This window comes from Sphaerodactylus townsendi, linkage group LG01 (assembly GCF_021028975.2).
Source record: "Sphaerodactylus townsendi isolate TG3544 linkage group LG01, MPM_Stown_v2.3, whole genome shotgun sequence".
NCBI classification, from domain to species: domain Eukaryota; kingdom Metazoa; phylum Chordata; class Lepidosauria; order Squamata; family Sphaerodactylidae; genus Sphaerodactylus; species Sphaerodactylus townsendi.
The window spans coordinates 35,174,339-35,191,140 of NC_059425.1; positions in this window are offsets into that span (position 1 = coordinate 35,174,339).

Here is a 16,802-nt window from a genome sequence, read left to right on the forward strand (position 1 = left end):
TGCAGTCAAAAGAGCCAGGCGACCAAAGTGTACCCTTTCTGCCAGAGTGGTACGCAACAAGCGCCGAATCGTTTGAAGGGAGATAATTAGCCCAGGCGCATCCCACAAATGTATAGCCATAAAGAGATTGCAATCCCAGAAGAACAGAAATGGCGTCCAACAGTCACTTTAAACCCACAGAGCCGTGATATGTTTTAGTCTGTTTGTTTTTAGTCGGGCCTCTAAGCAACGTATGAAAATGTAGTTGGTTTATGCATGAGGATTCTCCATGCTTGACAGAGAATAGTTTGTTTGCTAGTTTTGAGGTATACCTTCAGCAGTACAAATAGGACTTTCTTGTCATAGATGGACCAGCCAAACAGGTGGTTTTCATGCTGTGTCCCAAGGAACTCTGCAGTTTCCCTGAAGTTTCTCAGTGAGAAGAGGAGCCCTGTCTAAAGACAACCAAGTTTCCCTGAGAGATATATTTCCCTCCAGTGTGCAGCTTTAGAGGTTAGCTTCTTGTGGTTTGTAGGATCTTGGTTTGCATGGGATAGCAGTGAGGATCCACAGGCATGACTGGCACTTCAAACACCCTCCCTTTACAGAATCTCCTGCAGGGCACTGGCGTTCTAAGGCAGAAGTTCTTTCATGAGCAAGTTGATATAAAAGGGTGCTTCTGAGGTAGTTTGGAACACTTTAATGAACCATGATGAGCTCAGGGGTTGACTCTATATTGACAAACCCAGAATTTTGCCCCAAGAAAAGTTGTATTCTATGATATCTATAGAATAGACAGGCTTGTTTGGTCTGGCGTGGCTTCTGTTCTTTTTTTTTTCTGATTCAGAAGTGCTTGTAAGAATCTTAGGTCACCTTTCAGCTCTTTTTGGAATAAAAGATGAAGGCAGCAGTTCTGAAACTTGTTGAAATGGGAGCTGCTTCCAGCTTTATGTTTCAGAACCCATTTCTAAGCATGTTGCACAACTTTGGACTCATTTGCAAAATAATCCCACACTACTTTCCTCCTCCCTAACATGAAATGTTGGACTCTCACCTCACTTACCACCAAACATGCTTATATTATATTGATACTATTCATAGTATACAGTAACAGCCTGTATTCAGTTGTGGTTTCATACATTATGCAGAAACAAACTCAGATTTATTACTGAGTTTCTTTGCCCCTCCTTGGCCTTGAGACGTACCTGCAGGAGAGTCACAGTTCACTTTTGTGTCTTGACCTGCAGTTTGAGAACCATTAGAACAAGGGGCTAGTTCTGGTGGAACACAGACTATGTGAAATATCAAAATGGGGGCTGGGACTTAAAACAGAGAAACAACAGGCAGGAGGAATTGTACCTCTTTCAGCAGTTTTTCTTACATTGGAATTTATTTCAGCCTCAGAGCCCTACTAGGAGATAAACAGCTGCGAAGAGGAACTACGTCAACCACTTCTTTGCTTTAAACCACCCAGCCTTCATTTTATACCCAGCGCATGGGTTTGCCAACATTGTGGGTAGTAAGCCTCCCATACTGTGGTTTAAAAAATTGTTCTCTGTCATTTAACCCTTTTTTGCGTCTTCCTAGGAGGTTCTATTCTTTCAGCATAGCTCCAGTGTATTTTACATTTGCCAGACAGGCAGAAAGTCAACATGCCTTATCATGGCACCTATATTTCTAGAAAGGCTTGGTCTCCACTTAGTGGTTTGTAGCTCTTAAAAGCACAAGAGTCCAGAAAATGGCAGCATTCCTTGTTTTCAGTTCCCTCCAGTCTCCCTTCCCATTGTGACCTTTCCAGATTCTCAGTTGCAAGATAAAGGTTTTTTTTACCCTGCCTTTTTCTCCTGCAAGGAGTCTCAAAGCAGTTTACAATTGCCTTCTCCCCTCACAACAGACACTCTGTGTGGTAGGTGGACCTGAGGAAGTACTGAGAGAACTGTGACTGGCCCAAGATCACCCAGCAGGTTTCATGTGGAGGAGTGGGGAAACCAACCAGGTTCTCCAGATTAGAGACCACTGCTCTTAATCACTATACCACACTGACTGTCAAGATGCATAGATCTTGTTATTTCAGTCTACTTAAAACAGGAGGCCTCTGTTCCTATGGGTTCTTATCACCCTGGCGGGTATGCAGCTGTCAGTAGGAAGACACAGGCTTTACTATGTTACTGATATGAATTAAGCGGTTTTATTGGAAGGCACTGTTGCACAATACACTACAAAAGCAAACTGCAAACTGAATGAGATACATGGTACATAAATACATATGAAGAGGCAGGGATACCAAATCATCGGAAAGATGTATATGGCTAAAGCAGTTAATATGGGACACATAAACAAGCAGTGCAGAACATGAAAAATAAAACAGGAGTCCACAATACAAAACGCCCAGTAAAGGACACACTGAGCAGTAGGGAGATGACCCACAAATTGCTAGAGATTGTAACAAAAGGGGCCACATGGTTATGGGACCACAGACCACAAAGTGATCAGCCCCACAACAGATTCAAGGTCCAGCTGAAACCTGTCAAGATAAACCTTGAAATTAATGAGAGGGTGAGAGAGTACCTCTGGCCATGTGCAGACCATTCTTTCCTCACTCCCCCCAGTGGTGTTTACTGCTGAATTTGGCAGCAAAACAAAGAGACTAACATCACACTGTGGGGAGCAACTGTTACTCTTATCTGTGAAAAGTCCTTCTCCGCTGAGCTTTTTTGCCAGGAAGAAGGGGAATCAAATTAATCCCCCCCACTCACCACCCACCGCCGCCTGCTGGGTGTCCTCTATAACTAGCTGCCAGTCCCATTTTCCCTCTGGTGTGGTTTCACACAATATCTGCTAGATCGCGTGAGGACCAAGCTGCAAGTTACATTATGAGGTCACTGTACAGTGGATGTAGTAGTGGATGATAAGCATGTGACTTCTGTGTCCGTACATCCCAGTTTTGTGTGAAGGAAAAATTCCCCTTACAGAGATTCATGAGTTCATGGTACAAGGACAATCACCCATCTCTCTATGGCAGAAGTGTATGAACATGTCCTTCCTCTAAAACATGTAAGTGTTTTAGAGCCCCCTTTTGCTGCTTATGGGTAACCTACAAAGCTATTCTCATTGCATTTCCAAAGGGGGAATCTTCTAGTCTTGTATTGCAGCCTACAGTTTAACAACCTCTTTCGTTTTACGGGTCGACAGTGTAAACAGGACTTTTATCTCAGTCCCAGTGGGCCCCCACATGTAGCTGGTGGGTTGTGTTGAGGTTAGCAGGAGAAGGGCTGTAGCTCAGTGGCAGAGTATCTGCTTTGTATGCAACATTCCCATTTTCACTTTCCAGCTAAAAGGATCAGGTGATGTAACCCATCTGAAACCCCAGGAAGCTGCAGCCAGTCAAAATAGACAATACCGACCTTGATAGACCAGTCAATATAAAGCAGCTTCATGTATTAATGAGTCTTGGTTCATGTGAGCCTGGCTTAAAAACAAAGGAATCTCCAAATCTTCATCTCTCCTTTTCTTTTGATTCCTAGGTTGATGGCTCTATATTTCTCTGCAGCTGTCTATCCAGCTAAGGTCCTGAGGCTCGTGTGATTGGATACAGAGACTCTTGATGAATGCCTAGGAACGAATAGCTCATTTGGGCAGACCTTGCTCAGCACAGGTCACTTTCTCAGCAGAGCAGTATCTGCATCTCATAATTTACCCTGACATTCCAGTTCCCAACTTCCTCCTACGTTGCCCCTTTATGTGCTATGAATAGCAGGAAAATGCAGTTCTGTTGGAAATTAAGACCATGGCCTATGTTGCTAATGTTCAGGGCATCGTACATGCACAGTTGCCCAGGGTGACCAGCTGGAACAGGCAGCAAGGTTCCTGGACCTTCAACAGCAGCTTTATTGTTTGGCAGGTAAGTCTTGTCATTTCAGAATGTTAAAGGGTGTGAAAACAGCCACACCTGTCAGGACCCTAACAATGATGAGACACACCAATGTTTATTCATGTACTTCTTTATTTTAACATTTTATATCCTGCCTTTCAGGGGTACTCATGGCCACTAACAATGAAAATTAAGCAACAGTCATGACCAACAGAACTGTTTAAAAAGAACACGATAACCAACCCAATAAAACACCACAAAATAAAACAGCAACTTAAAAAAAAACTACAAGTGAGGGCTAATCCTCCTGATTCAAATTGAAGCTAAGATGTCAAAATCTGCAAGCATAATCCAAACAAAAATAACCATAATCCAAACGGAAAAATAAACAAAACATATTTACTTATCTTGTTCATTAAGTGCTGTCAAGTCACTGCCGACTCATGGCGACTGTATGAATCAGGGTCCTCCCAAATGTCCTATTGTTAACAGCCTTGCAAATGAGGACTGTGGCTTCCTTTATAGAGTCAATTCATCTCATGTTGGGTCTTCCTCTTTTCCTGCAGCTTTCAACCTTTCCTAGCATTACTTTCTTTTCCAGTGTCTCTTGTCTTCTCAATCTGTGACCAAAGTATGACAGCCTCAGTTTAGCTCCTAGGGACAGTTCTGGCTTGATTTGATCTAGAAGAACCCACTGATTTCCCAGGGGGTTGGGGTGGTGGTGGTCCATGGTAACCATGACACTCTCTTCCAACACCACATTTCAAAGGAATCTACCTTCTTTCTGTCAGGTTCCTGTATTGTCCAACTTTCATACTAGTCTCAATCTTGATTTCTTGGTTGCAGTCTCCATTTTGGTTGATGATGGAGCCAAGCAATAGAAAGTCTTCAACAGTTTCCTCACTGTCTGCCTGAAAACAGTAATTCTTCAGTAGTCATTACTTTTGTCTTTTTGATGTTCAGCTGTAGTCCTGCTTTGGCACTTCCTGCTTTAACTTTCAGCAATAGTTGTTTCACGTCTTTGTTGCTTTCTGCCAGTCATGAAGTATCATTGGCATACCTCAAATTGTTAATGTTCCTCTCTCCAATTTTCACCCCACCTTCATCTAAATCTAATCCTGTTTTCCTTATGATATGCTTCACATATAGTTTGAAGAGACAGAGAGATAAAATACATCCTTGTCTGACCCTTTGCCAACTGGAAACCATTTTGTTTCTCCATCTTCTGTCCTAACAGTAGCCTCTTGTCCAGAGTACAAGTTGCACATCAAAAAAACCAGATGTTGTGTACATCCATTTCCTTTAAAAGCAGCCATAGCTTTTCATGATCAACACAGTCAAAAGCTTTGCTGTAATCTATGAAACACAAGATGATTTTCTTCTGAAATTCTCTCATATGCTCCAGTAACCAGCATAAATTTGCAATATGATTTCTAGTGCTTCTTCCTTTTGTGAAAACAGCTTGAACATCAGGTATTTCTTGTTACATATATGGTAGCAGTCTTGGTTGTAAGATTTTGAACAGAAGAGAAGAAGAGTTTTGGATTTATATCCCCCCTTTCTCTCCTGTAGGAGACTCAAAAGAGCTTACAATCTCCTTTCCCTCCCCCCCTCACAACAAACACCCAGTGAGATGGGTGGGGCTGAAAGAGCTCCGAAAAGCTGTGACTAGCCCAAGGTCACCCAGCTGGCGTGTGCTGGAGTGCACAGGCTAATCTGAATTCCCCAGATAAGCCTCCACAGCTCAAGCGGCAGAGTGGGGAATCAAACCCGGTTCCTCCAGATTAGAATGCACCTGTTCTTAACCACTACACCACTGCTGCTCCTACTTTACTCATGTGAGAAATTATTTACATATCTTGGAAAAGTAAATATTCTACTGAGCCAAAGTGGTGCAGTGGGGAGACCTCAGTTAAAATAGTTGCTGAGCCATGAAGCTGAGTAGAAGATCCTGAGCAAACAAATGAACACAGTTCAGGGTTGTAAGTTCTGGGTTGGAGTAAGACATGCTGAGGACTGAATCTGGGTCAAGTTTTTCCCCATAGCATTATCCTCCCACAAAAGGAAATTTAATATTTTTTAGTATGTTTTAAATTACAGGCTCTTACTAATCTGAAGCCACAAACTTGTGTTAGTTTAATGTGGAAATCCAGCTGTGTGAAAATAACATGGGACAAACTATATGAATGCTTCTCCAAGTTCCTTGGCTGAGGGATAGTTTGCAGATGGGATAAATTATGTACACCTTTCCTTACATGGTGCTTAGGTTTTATTTCCTGCTAATATTGACTGTGGTCTAGCTCACCGACATTCTGTCAAAAGACTCACAGAAGTGCTTGAGAGTAGTGTAGTACTTGAATTAGTATTTCTTTATGCAAGATTGTGTGAGTTTAGAGGAAGTTGCAAGTGGGGAAATAGATTGCAGACAGCCTTGGTCTTCCTGATGGATGACCTCCTCAGGGGAAAGGATTAAGGAAAGTTGTCTGTTGGTGTTCCTGGATTTTTCAGTGACCTTTGATCCCATTGACCACGGTACCTGTCTGGAGCGTCCTACCTCAGTGGCAGGCTCCAGAAAGTGGAGATGTGCGGCAGGTGTTTGGGTTCCTGGAAGCTCTCTTGTGCAGTTTCCCAGAGCTCAGTCTTCTTTCCTATGCTATTTAATATCTATATGAAGCTGCTGAAGGAGGTCATCGGAGGATAAGACAGAGGTGCTCTGTATGCCAAGCTCCCCGTTCTGGAATGGGGAGAGATGCCAGGTGCTGGTTGGGGTGGTACCGCTGCAGATGGAGCAGATACGAGATCTTGGGATCTTCCTGGATAGGGTGTTGTTTGGGAGCCTGGTGGCTGCAAAAACCAGAAGGGCCCATCAACATCTCCAGCTCTCCTTTTTCCTGGACCAGAATGATCTGGCCACAGTCATCCGTGCTTTGGTAGCCACCAGACTAAATTATTATAACGCACTAAACATGGACCTGCCTTTGAAGATGGTCTGGAAGCTTGAGCTACTGCAGAACATGGCAGCTCATCTGCTGACCAGTGCTTTGTACTGGGACATCACCCAAATTATGAAGAGTCTGCACTGGCTTCCAATTTGCTACTGCACCCAAATCAAGGTGCTGTTACTAACCTATAAAACCCTAAACAGCTTTGGTCCTGGGTGTAGTAATGCACTGCTGACCCAGCAGCACCGTGGTAGAACGTTGGACGCCTAACGGACTTTACTGACCTTCTGGTCGCGACCTCCGCGCACCTCTACTCCCTCATCCCTCCTTAAGTGAGTCACGGGAATCATGAACTGTCTGGCTCAGTCACTCGCCGGGCAGGGACAATGGTCTGCTCCCCAGGTGAGGATTAGGCTCAGACAGCTTTACGCCCTCCTCAAGACGTGAGCCAGGTGAGATCATGCATCCACATGATGATCTCCTCGACTCTCCCGCCTCCGGGCCTCCCCGAACTCCCCGGTCCCCCCCCTCCCTACGCCCAATAACAACAACAACAATAAAGGTGCCAGGAACCAGCAGCACGCTGGGGACCTGCTTTAGGAACACGGACCTCCGGGCTCCCGCTGCTACATGATCTCCATCAGATGCTATCCTCCGGGTTCGCCTACGCTCTTTACGCTGACCACGTGGAGTGCGACCTTTACAAGCTGGTGTCAAACCCGAATCCTCGAACTCCTTCACCCTGCTCACACCGCCATGCTTGGAAAGGGCCGGGCGATACCGAAGTTCAGCTTGATCGGCGAGATCCAGGGGACCACTGCTTGGTGCATCGCTTGTCCTCTGGATGCGGCGATTTGTGAGACACGGCAGCGTCTAGGGATTCTCTCTCGTCCGGCTGGAACACCCCCGGTGAAAGTATGGGAGCGCTTACTGTAAAGCAGGCCGCGATAAGCACGCTGACTTGACGAGGAACTGGAAAGTTTAGCGAAATGCGGCAAGGGTCCCCGCAGGGAAGAGAAGGAGCTGGCTGCGCCAAAATTGGTTTGAGGAGATTGAAGCTCAGTGTCGCATGGTACCTGAGGGGACATTGAATCTTAAGGACTCGGGAAAACATCGGGGCGCACTCTTCGACAGAGACCTCGCGCTAGCGCCCGATGTCCCCACTGTACCACGTGTGTAGAGACAATGTTAAGGCGTCGCCATCAGCCTGCAGAGACCTATGGCTCCCTTGCTGTGGTAATTCTTCGCTTCGATCTTTCACCTTCACCCCCCAACCCGAATTTTCTCTATCCACCAAATTGGACGCTCTGTCGTCGCTACCTTCGCCCCCCCTGCTTCATTCTTCAACTCTCTCCCGCTGACTCAGCCTCCCTTTGGTTCGCCTTCATTTTCCGAAGCCATCGCATCTGGCCAGCGCACGCATGATATGGCGCTGGTTTTCAAAACTCGCAGAAGCGTGCATTAGCCACGACATCTGCAAAAGAAAGAAAACCCTAACGGAAGACGATGCCGCATATTCCCCGTGATTGTGCCCTTCGGCCCGGCTTCACAGATCAACAGGGTAGGGTGGCATTGTTCGGGCGGGTTGTCGAAGCACTCTTTTTGCTATAACATTATCCTCACTGGCTACCGCTGTCTCGCGAAAGCGATGCGGGAATTTTAGGAGCCACTAGCCCCTCGGTAGAGGCATGCTGGAGGCGATGAGGAATCACCCTAATGGTTCCGGACGACTGGAAGAACCACCTTCTCGTGATGCCCCGCAGCCCCTGCACAATTTGTGGTCTGGGAGCCAGTTCCGCCAGCAGTTCTTCAACAGGGCAGTTACCTCTGGCGGCTTCTACGCAGCCAGAGCTTCTTTACGTGGCTTCGGGACGATGCCTTCACCAACCCCAACGCATCAAGATTGTCACTGCCTGAGGCCACCCTTACGGTTAAGCTTCTGAGTGCTTCTACAAGGCGTTTATCAATGTTCCCAATGCCGGCTGTAGCCAACCCAGAGTTTCTCCACCATCCGGCAAAACCCCAAGAGCCCCATATGCCGAAGTTTGTGAACAGGCTCCAGGAAGCTCAAAAAGGCAGGTTGACAACGGGAGGCCCAGGGCTTAACTCCTTAAAGCGCCTTCGGCCAAAGAGAGCATTACGCCCGCTATGAGGTGCCGCAAGGCAGTCAAGCAGGTTTAGGTGGTAGGAACCTCGAATTGGCCGACATGCTCAAAGCTTGCCAGGACATCCGGGTCTTTCACCATCAGCAAGTCAGCCTTCTCTAGCTGCTGCAGCCGCCCTCCGCCGCCCTAGAGACAATGCCCCCGACAAGGCGTTTCAATTGCAACAATAGGAACACCTCCGTGGCGCGGGACTGTAGACTGCCCATTGGGGGGGCCTACAGCTCGAAGCCGGAGGCGGGGGGTCTCCCCAGAGGGCTGGTAAGACCTCCCAGGGGAGGGTCTAAGACCGAGATTGCTCCCAAAGCCTGCTGGGAAGGCCGCGCACTGCAAGCATCTCCCCAGTCCCCGAACCAAGTCTTGCACTTCAAACCTCTTCCCCGAGCTCCCTCTACTTGTGATCTTCGCTGCCCGTATGCCTGTAGCATAGTGATCCTATCCCCACGGAGACCATTAGGCTGGTCTTGCCAAAGCTTCCTACCATGAACAGGGTTGTTCATCATCCCAGGGATTCAAAGCCGACTCCTCCATGCGCCTAGGGAGCCAATGTCCACATCCAGGTGTATGGACAAACATCCCCGCTTAGAAACTGCTAAGAGTTCATCTGAACACCCCGCCTCTATGCCTCACTCGAAGTCTAATCTAAGTTCAGCTAATCTAAATCTTCGTTGCTTTCGCTCGGCCCTCTCACTGCCTATGCTCCTCCTGCCTAGTTAGCCCTCTCTTATTTTCCAAAGTCACCATACCACCGTAGTGCCACAGAGTGGGCACGCACGCAAAACCTCTGCAGAGTCCACAATCACTTTGAATCCTACATAGCAGCAGTCAGGTTAGACAAATCAGATTCTAGGTATGCTCTGGAGCTCTGTGCAAAGTTCTAAGCTCCAAAGTTTTTCTCCAGTGGTAGCAGGCAAAATCGGCCAATACCTCAGAGAGAGAGAGAGAGAGAGCAAGCAACTCAAATCTGTAGTTGCAATCCTCCCCCATTACTTTATCATGGCAGCTCTGTATGCCTCCTATATATATGTTTGGTATGTCTTACACCCCCCTTTCCTTAAGAGACCTCCTGTAATTTTCCCCTTCATCCAGAGGATTTGTCCATTGTTTCTAAGCCCTATGCTCCTATGCTTCAATTAAAGTCTCTCTCCCTTTTGATTATGTGTGCCAATGCCTTGAAAGGCTTCACCCATTACAGCATCAACAACTCTTAAGCAGGACGCAAAGAGTTCGCATGCTCCCTAGGAGGCCGATGCTGGGACTCCTGTTTCAGGTCAGCCTCCATCTTAGTTTAAAACTCCCTCAAAACTCTTCTTCAAACCTTTTCCTTGAGAACCTTTTTCCTCTCGGCCCATCTGATTTCCATACACTCGCTACATTGGCGCATTAGGCTAAGCTTACATATGAAGCCAAAACCATTTTCATATGCTCTACATTTCTCTGCTGAAGCTCCTGGCTGTCTGGCAGTGCCAAGTGTGGGTCATCTCAGCCACACACCTATCTTACACAGCCTCACTGTGAGGCTACAGGAAGAAGCTCAAACCGGCCAAAGTCCCCTTTACAGGAGGGGAAGGTAGAGCTGACTTCCCAACCCCCCTTCCCCTGCACCTTCCTCCCCTTCTGCACACCCTCCTTCTTTCTAATGGGCTGACGCGACCCCACCTCTAGATCTAGGATTCGATAAAGTGTTTTTGCAAACCCTTCTCACTCTGCTTCTGTGGATCAAACCTCAAGCCCAGGAACGGTTTTCTTCTTTTGCATCTTCTCTACATCTTTCCTATATGATGCTATATTACGATATGACTATAATTGTGAATTGTTTGTGCTTGCTTTTGCAAAAAAACCCACACCTGACGGCAGGATGGTGGGATTTGTTTTACAAACAACATCCTAATCTTGGATAATATGACTCCTCTCTCCTTCCTGCTTCCTCGCAATTCCCTGCCTTGTATCTCTTAACGCCTTGAATGTTGCAAGTGATCGTTGTCGCAGAATGGGCCAACTGCTTTAACGAAGCTTCTGCAGTACAAACAACGAAAGAAAGGGAGTAGTCCCCTCCCCCATCTAATCTTTCCAATCAAAGTCTCATCCCAGCAGACCATATCCAAAGTATCGCTCTCTCTATCAATCTGAGCCTCAAAATTGTCATCACCCAGGCTCAGGTCCTTCTATTGTCAGCCTACTAACCCAGCTAGCTGCAAAACCCCCCCCTGGGGAAAAAAAAAGGTTTGTTTTCTTCCATACAGGAGATCCATTCGCCATGCCAGGCCAGCCCCATCCCGAAATGCAGCCGGCCTCCCTGGAGGATCCAACCCAGTCACTCTGGTGCTGAGAGAGCCCGGATCACCCCCCCAGCCTGGGCCAAGATGGGAGGGACCCCTTGGAACCAGTGCACCTATCTTTCCACGGAGATCGCAGAACTCCCCGCCTGCCCCCAGGGAATGGCAGCCTGGGCCAGCTATGGCTCAAAGGTTGACGCTGTGTGTGTCATGTCTCATCTACAGCCATTCTCTCCCTCTCTGTCACTCTGGGCTGAAACTCTGGAATTGCAGCCAGGAACATTCCTCCTGATAGATTAACCCTTGAACTCTCCACTAAGCTTTCAGCCAAGAATAATTGTTGGAACACGCTTCTTCTTCACAACCTTGCTCGTGTGGAGAGTCACTGAACCTGCAATGCTAAAGACTATCAGTAGCTCTCCCACGCCTTGAGAAACCTATGGACTCTAACGCCATCGCCTAGAAGTTTTGCAGAAGTCAAACAGCAAGAGCCATGCATTGACAATTATGCAACCACGGGTTGCCTTCCTTCCTTACATCTGTAGCCTCTATGTACTCGTTTAGCTATGTTTATTGTTTTCATTTATATGATGTCAGCCATCTACAAACATGCATGTCTTGTATATATATTGTTGCCAACGAATGTCTGATGCCTTGCTCCCTTTGCGCCCATTGGTTTCCACCTCCAAGGGAATTGTTATACTCATGACCACTGATTATTGAAGCTACTGCATGCCTTAATTTTAGAAGTTATCGATGCTGCTGTTGCATCTCCGCCTACCCACCTGCCGGGACTCCTCTACTGCCGGCCTCACCATTGTTTTGCATCAGGCTTCACCCTCGAGCCCAAGCACCGTGCCTCCACCTCTCTCCTCGACCCTACGGGAGGCCGACGCAGCTGCCTCTAGCTAAGGAGCAGCCTCTGGCGACTTCGTGGGGAGTCCCCGGACTTGTTTCATGTAACACTAAGACTATCGGGCCGCTCTGGCCTGTGCCCTTGGCGGCTCCATCCCCACTCTCCACCGCCTCTGGATGCCCTGGCCTCCCGAGTGCAGGAACTCTGGCCAAGCGACTCCTAGGATAATCGGTGTGTCAGCCATTGATTACTTATTGTTGTTGCATCACCAAGGTTGTGAAAATGTACGTATTATGTGTTGCTTTAATCTCTGATAATTCCCAATTGATTCATATGAAAGTACGTGAGCTGCAAGCTATTGTATCTAATCTGAAATATGGGATGTTGCCTCATTGCAGGGTCAGCCCTCTGAGCTGGCCGAGGTGGTTGAGTGCTATTGTGCAGCTCTGCATTGGTTTAATTGTGTGCCTCATCGGATTCTAGAGCCCTGGCTCTAATGTGTGTCTAATATTGCCTGTAACGTGTGTAAGAAGCCCCTCAATTTCCTTACTCTAACCAAGTTCCCATCGTTACACAAGTAGCTCGGTCAGCTTGACCAGACGGCGGAGGGAGACACACCTTTAAATCACCCTTAGCATTTCCCGTCCCTTCTAAAATGTAAAAAAGGAGGAGATGGTAATGCACTGCTTGTAGTAATGCACTGCTGACCCAGCAGCACCGTGGGTAGGAACGTTGGAACGCCTAACGGACCTACGTGTGTGTTCTTCTGGTCGCATCTCCGCATTCTGCACTCCTCATCCTCCTCTTAAGAGTCACGGGTCGCGAACTGTCTGGTTTTCAGTCACCGGGCGCAGGGACAATGGTCTTGCCCCCAGGTGAGGATTAGGCTCAGACGCTTACGCTCCTCTCCACACGTAGCCAGGTGAGATCATGCATCACATGATGATCTCCCGATCTCTCCCCGCCTCCGGGGCTCTCCCGGAACTCCCCCCGGTCCTCCCTCCCATACTCCTATGATAGAATAACAATAAAAGGTGTGCCAGGAACCAGCACGCCATGGGGGACTTCGCTTAGGAACAGACGTGGACCTCCGGGCTCCGGCTGCCAAGGGCGACATCTCCACCAGATGTTGGGTCTCCGCCTCGCCTCCTCGCTTCCACGCCTGACCACGTGGGTCGACTACACTGGGTACTTGAGAGAGTGCATCCACCCTGATCACTGAGGCTGGAGGGGGAAGACTCCCTGTTTGTCCTTCCCCCTCAAAGGTGAGGGGGGGACAGCCTGGAGAGCCTTCTCAACAGTGGCCGCTGTACCAGTGACGTAGGTATAGATTTTTTATGGGGTGGGTTTGGGGGGGCCACACCCCCACCCGCCCCTGGGGGTGTGACCACACTTCCCCAAGCCCCGCCCCTGGCCTCAGTGCTGATAAAAGCAGCTCTCCAAGGCCAGGGACAGCAGACTCCCCTGCCCCCCCCCCACCGGCTGGGGTCCCAGCCAGCAGTCCCTTCTGCCCTTCCCTCTGGGCAGAGGTGTAGCTAGGGAAAATGGAGTCTGGTGCAAAATCTGAGTTTTGCGCCCCCCCCCCCCTTGGGCGGCTGCTGTGATGCTGGGATCCACCCCCAAATAGCATCACTTTCAATGGTGTTTAAACTAGGGAGCCCAGATTCTCCTTTTAAATCCACCTTAAGAACATAAGAACTAGCCTGCTGGATCAGACCAGAGTCCATCTAGTCCAGCACTCTGCTACTCGCAGTGGCCCACCAGGTGCCTTTGGGAACTCACATGCAGGATGTGAAAGCAATGGCCTGCTGCTGCTGCTGCTGCTGCTGCTGCTGCTGCTGAGCACCTGGTATGCTAAGGCATTTGCAGTCTGAGATCAAGGAGGATCAAGATTGGTAGCCATAGATCGACTTCTCCTCCATAAATCCGTCCAAGCCCTTTTTAAAGCTATCCTTAAAGGGAGAATCTGGGGTCCCCAGTTAAAACAACATTGAAAGTGATGCTGTTTTGGGGGGGATTATCCCCCACCCTGAAACAGCATCCCTTTCAATGTTTAAACTGGGGACCTCAGATTCTCCCTTTAAATCCATGCTGGAGGGGGTGGATTTAAAAGGAGAATCTGGGGAAATTTGGGGGTTGCCTGCTGTCAGGGGTGCAATTGTTAAGCTAGCAGCACCAAACTTTCAGGGTATCTTTAGGAGACCCTCCTGATGATACCACCCAGGTTTGGTGAAGTTTGGTTCAGGGGATCCAAAGTTATGGAGCCTCAAATGTGTAGCCCCCATCTCCTATTAGCTCCCATTGGAAATAATGGGGGATAGGAGCACCCCTTTTGGGAGTCCATAACTTTGGACCCCCTGAACCAAACCTCACCAAACCTGGGTGATATCATCAGGAGAGTCTCCCAAAAAATCCCTGAAATTTTGGTGCTGCTAGCCTAAAACCTGTGTCCCCTGTAGGCCAAGAACAGAAAAAAAACTTAAAATTTAAAAAAAAAACACAAGTGGATGGAGCTTCAGACATGTAATGGGCGGGGGGGGGGGTTAAACCTGGGAACCACCACCCCTTACCTACATCCTTGCACTGTACTGTGGAATGCTCTTTCACCAGGCCCGCCATTCACCTATTTTCTAGGAGTTTTGGCACCTGGCGAAGACCAGCCTCTTCACCCGAGTGTTTGGCAGATTCCCCACCCTGAGAAGAAGGGGGCCTTGAGGTGTCCTGCACACTCCTCCCACTTTTAAGAGTGGTTGGGTTTGGGAATTTTAGTCTAGAATGTTTTTTGGTTTTAGGATTAGTTCTGAAGTGTTGCATGGGGTCTGCATGGAATTTTATTATGGTCTTTACTGTAACCCACCCTGAGATTGTCGTAAAGGGTGGAGAATAAATTTAATAAATAAATTAATTAATTAATACTCTAACAGAGACCATATGTTTTCAGCTGCTTAGTGTGGCAGCAAGTTGATATTTGGCAAATGGTTGGTACAAAGTGATTTATTTATTCTTCTTTTATCCCCAATAGGGACCCAAAATGGCTTATAATATTCTTTCTCCATTTGTTCTTACAATAACTTTGTGAGGTAGGTTTAGCTGAGGGTGTGTGACAGGACCAAAGGACCAGCAAACTTCCATAGCAGAGTAGAGTCTCCCAGATGCCAGTCCAACTGTCTAAACACTCTGCCACTGTCACATTAGGTTGTAAATTTTGACTCATGGAACTGCTGTTCAGAGCACAAGATCTAGCCAGTTTACCTTTTTCCTTATCAGTTGGAAATCGTTAAAAAGCAGCATTCTTAGAAAAAGTAAATCAATTTAGCTAATTATGTCAGTATAAAAGCAGTTGTTGGGACTACTACAATTAATTTTCAGTATTAAGTGCAAGTATCTCAAATGCAACATTTGAGCATATCTGTCTCACAGGGAACCATATTAAACAGTGGTTCAGGGGGTGGGGTTGCATTTGTGGATCTCTGATGGAAAGCTCAGCTCTTCCACCCAACTACAAGTTCCAGAATTCTTTGGGTAAGCCAAAGGAGTGAAAATGTTATAAAAACCGCTGTTAAAAGTGTGAGGTAAATACATAGTTCTTATTTGTCTTCCTGAAATGTAAGCTTTTTCTACACTTCAAAAGTAATTGCGCTATATTTTCCCCCACATCAATGAACAATTGTAGCAGGGACAATTTAAAGAGAATTCTAAATCTCCATGAGGGTAGCCGAGGTCAACATTCTAACCTTAACTGTGCTTGAACTTGATATTGAGGTAATAAAAGCGGCAATATTTTTTACTCTGAGATAGCTTTCATTTGATGTACAAAACGACTTTTATTTTATGGCATATAAAAGTGTTGCTGTATCGTAGGCCTATACAACTAAGCAAGCCATCTGGCAACTGCTATCTTTCACAGATTACATTTCCAGGGGTACACTTATAATCTTTTAAACTGCATGCCTAAATAGGTCATGTGGGAATGTGACAATCAAGGGTTTGAAAGTATGAGCATCACAGGCACATTCATCCAGATCGCATTGTGGACCTCTCGCTACAGGTTACAATGTGTTGTTTCCTCAGTCATAAGGTGGTGGTTTGCAAATGACAAATTTTTGCTACAACAACAAAAGACAGAGATTTCCCCCATCCCAACATTGTACTGGTGCAGGCACTTTTGCAGCTCAGGGAACCAGAGGTCGGCTGAAGGGACTGACGTTGCATAAATTCAGTGGAAAACGAAGTAGCAGTGAAGACCTTCAAGTAGAAACGAGTGTATATGAATAGGAGGGCCGCTGTAGCAGACACCAAGAACCAGACTGCATTTTTTTTACTATTTTAGAACTGCTGGAGAAGCCACTTGAACCCAGGGTGTGTGGTGGATCTGCCCCCTATTGCAGGCACCCCTGATCTCCAACAATCGGGCCTGTACCCTTTCTGCAAAATGCCACTCTTTCATCTGCCTCACCCCATCTTGGATTCCGATTCTTGATCACACTTGCTTGTGTCAGATGTTTATACTCTATTTGTATATGTAGAGAAAAATATTTTGCAGCTCTTTGTGCTTTTCAAGTATCATCTCTGACATGGTTTGGGAATGCATTACAGATAAAAATTAATGAATTGGTTGACTCATGAAATTTGGTGACTCTGAGATTGTCTGTTCCCACTGTTTTCATTCTTAGTTTGGCAGCCAATATTTCCTCAATCTAAAGGCCAAACCACATG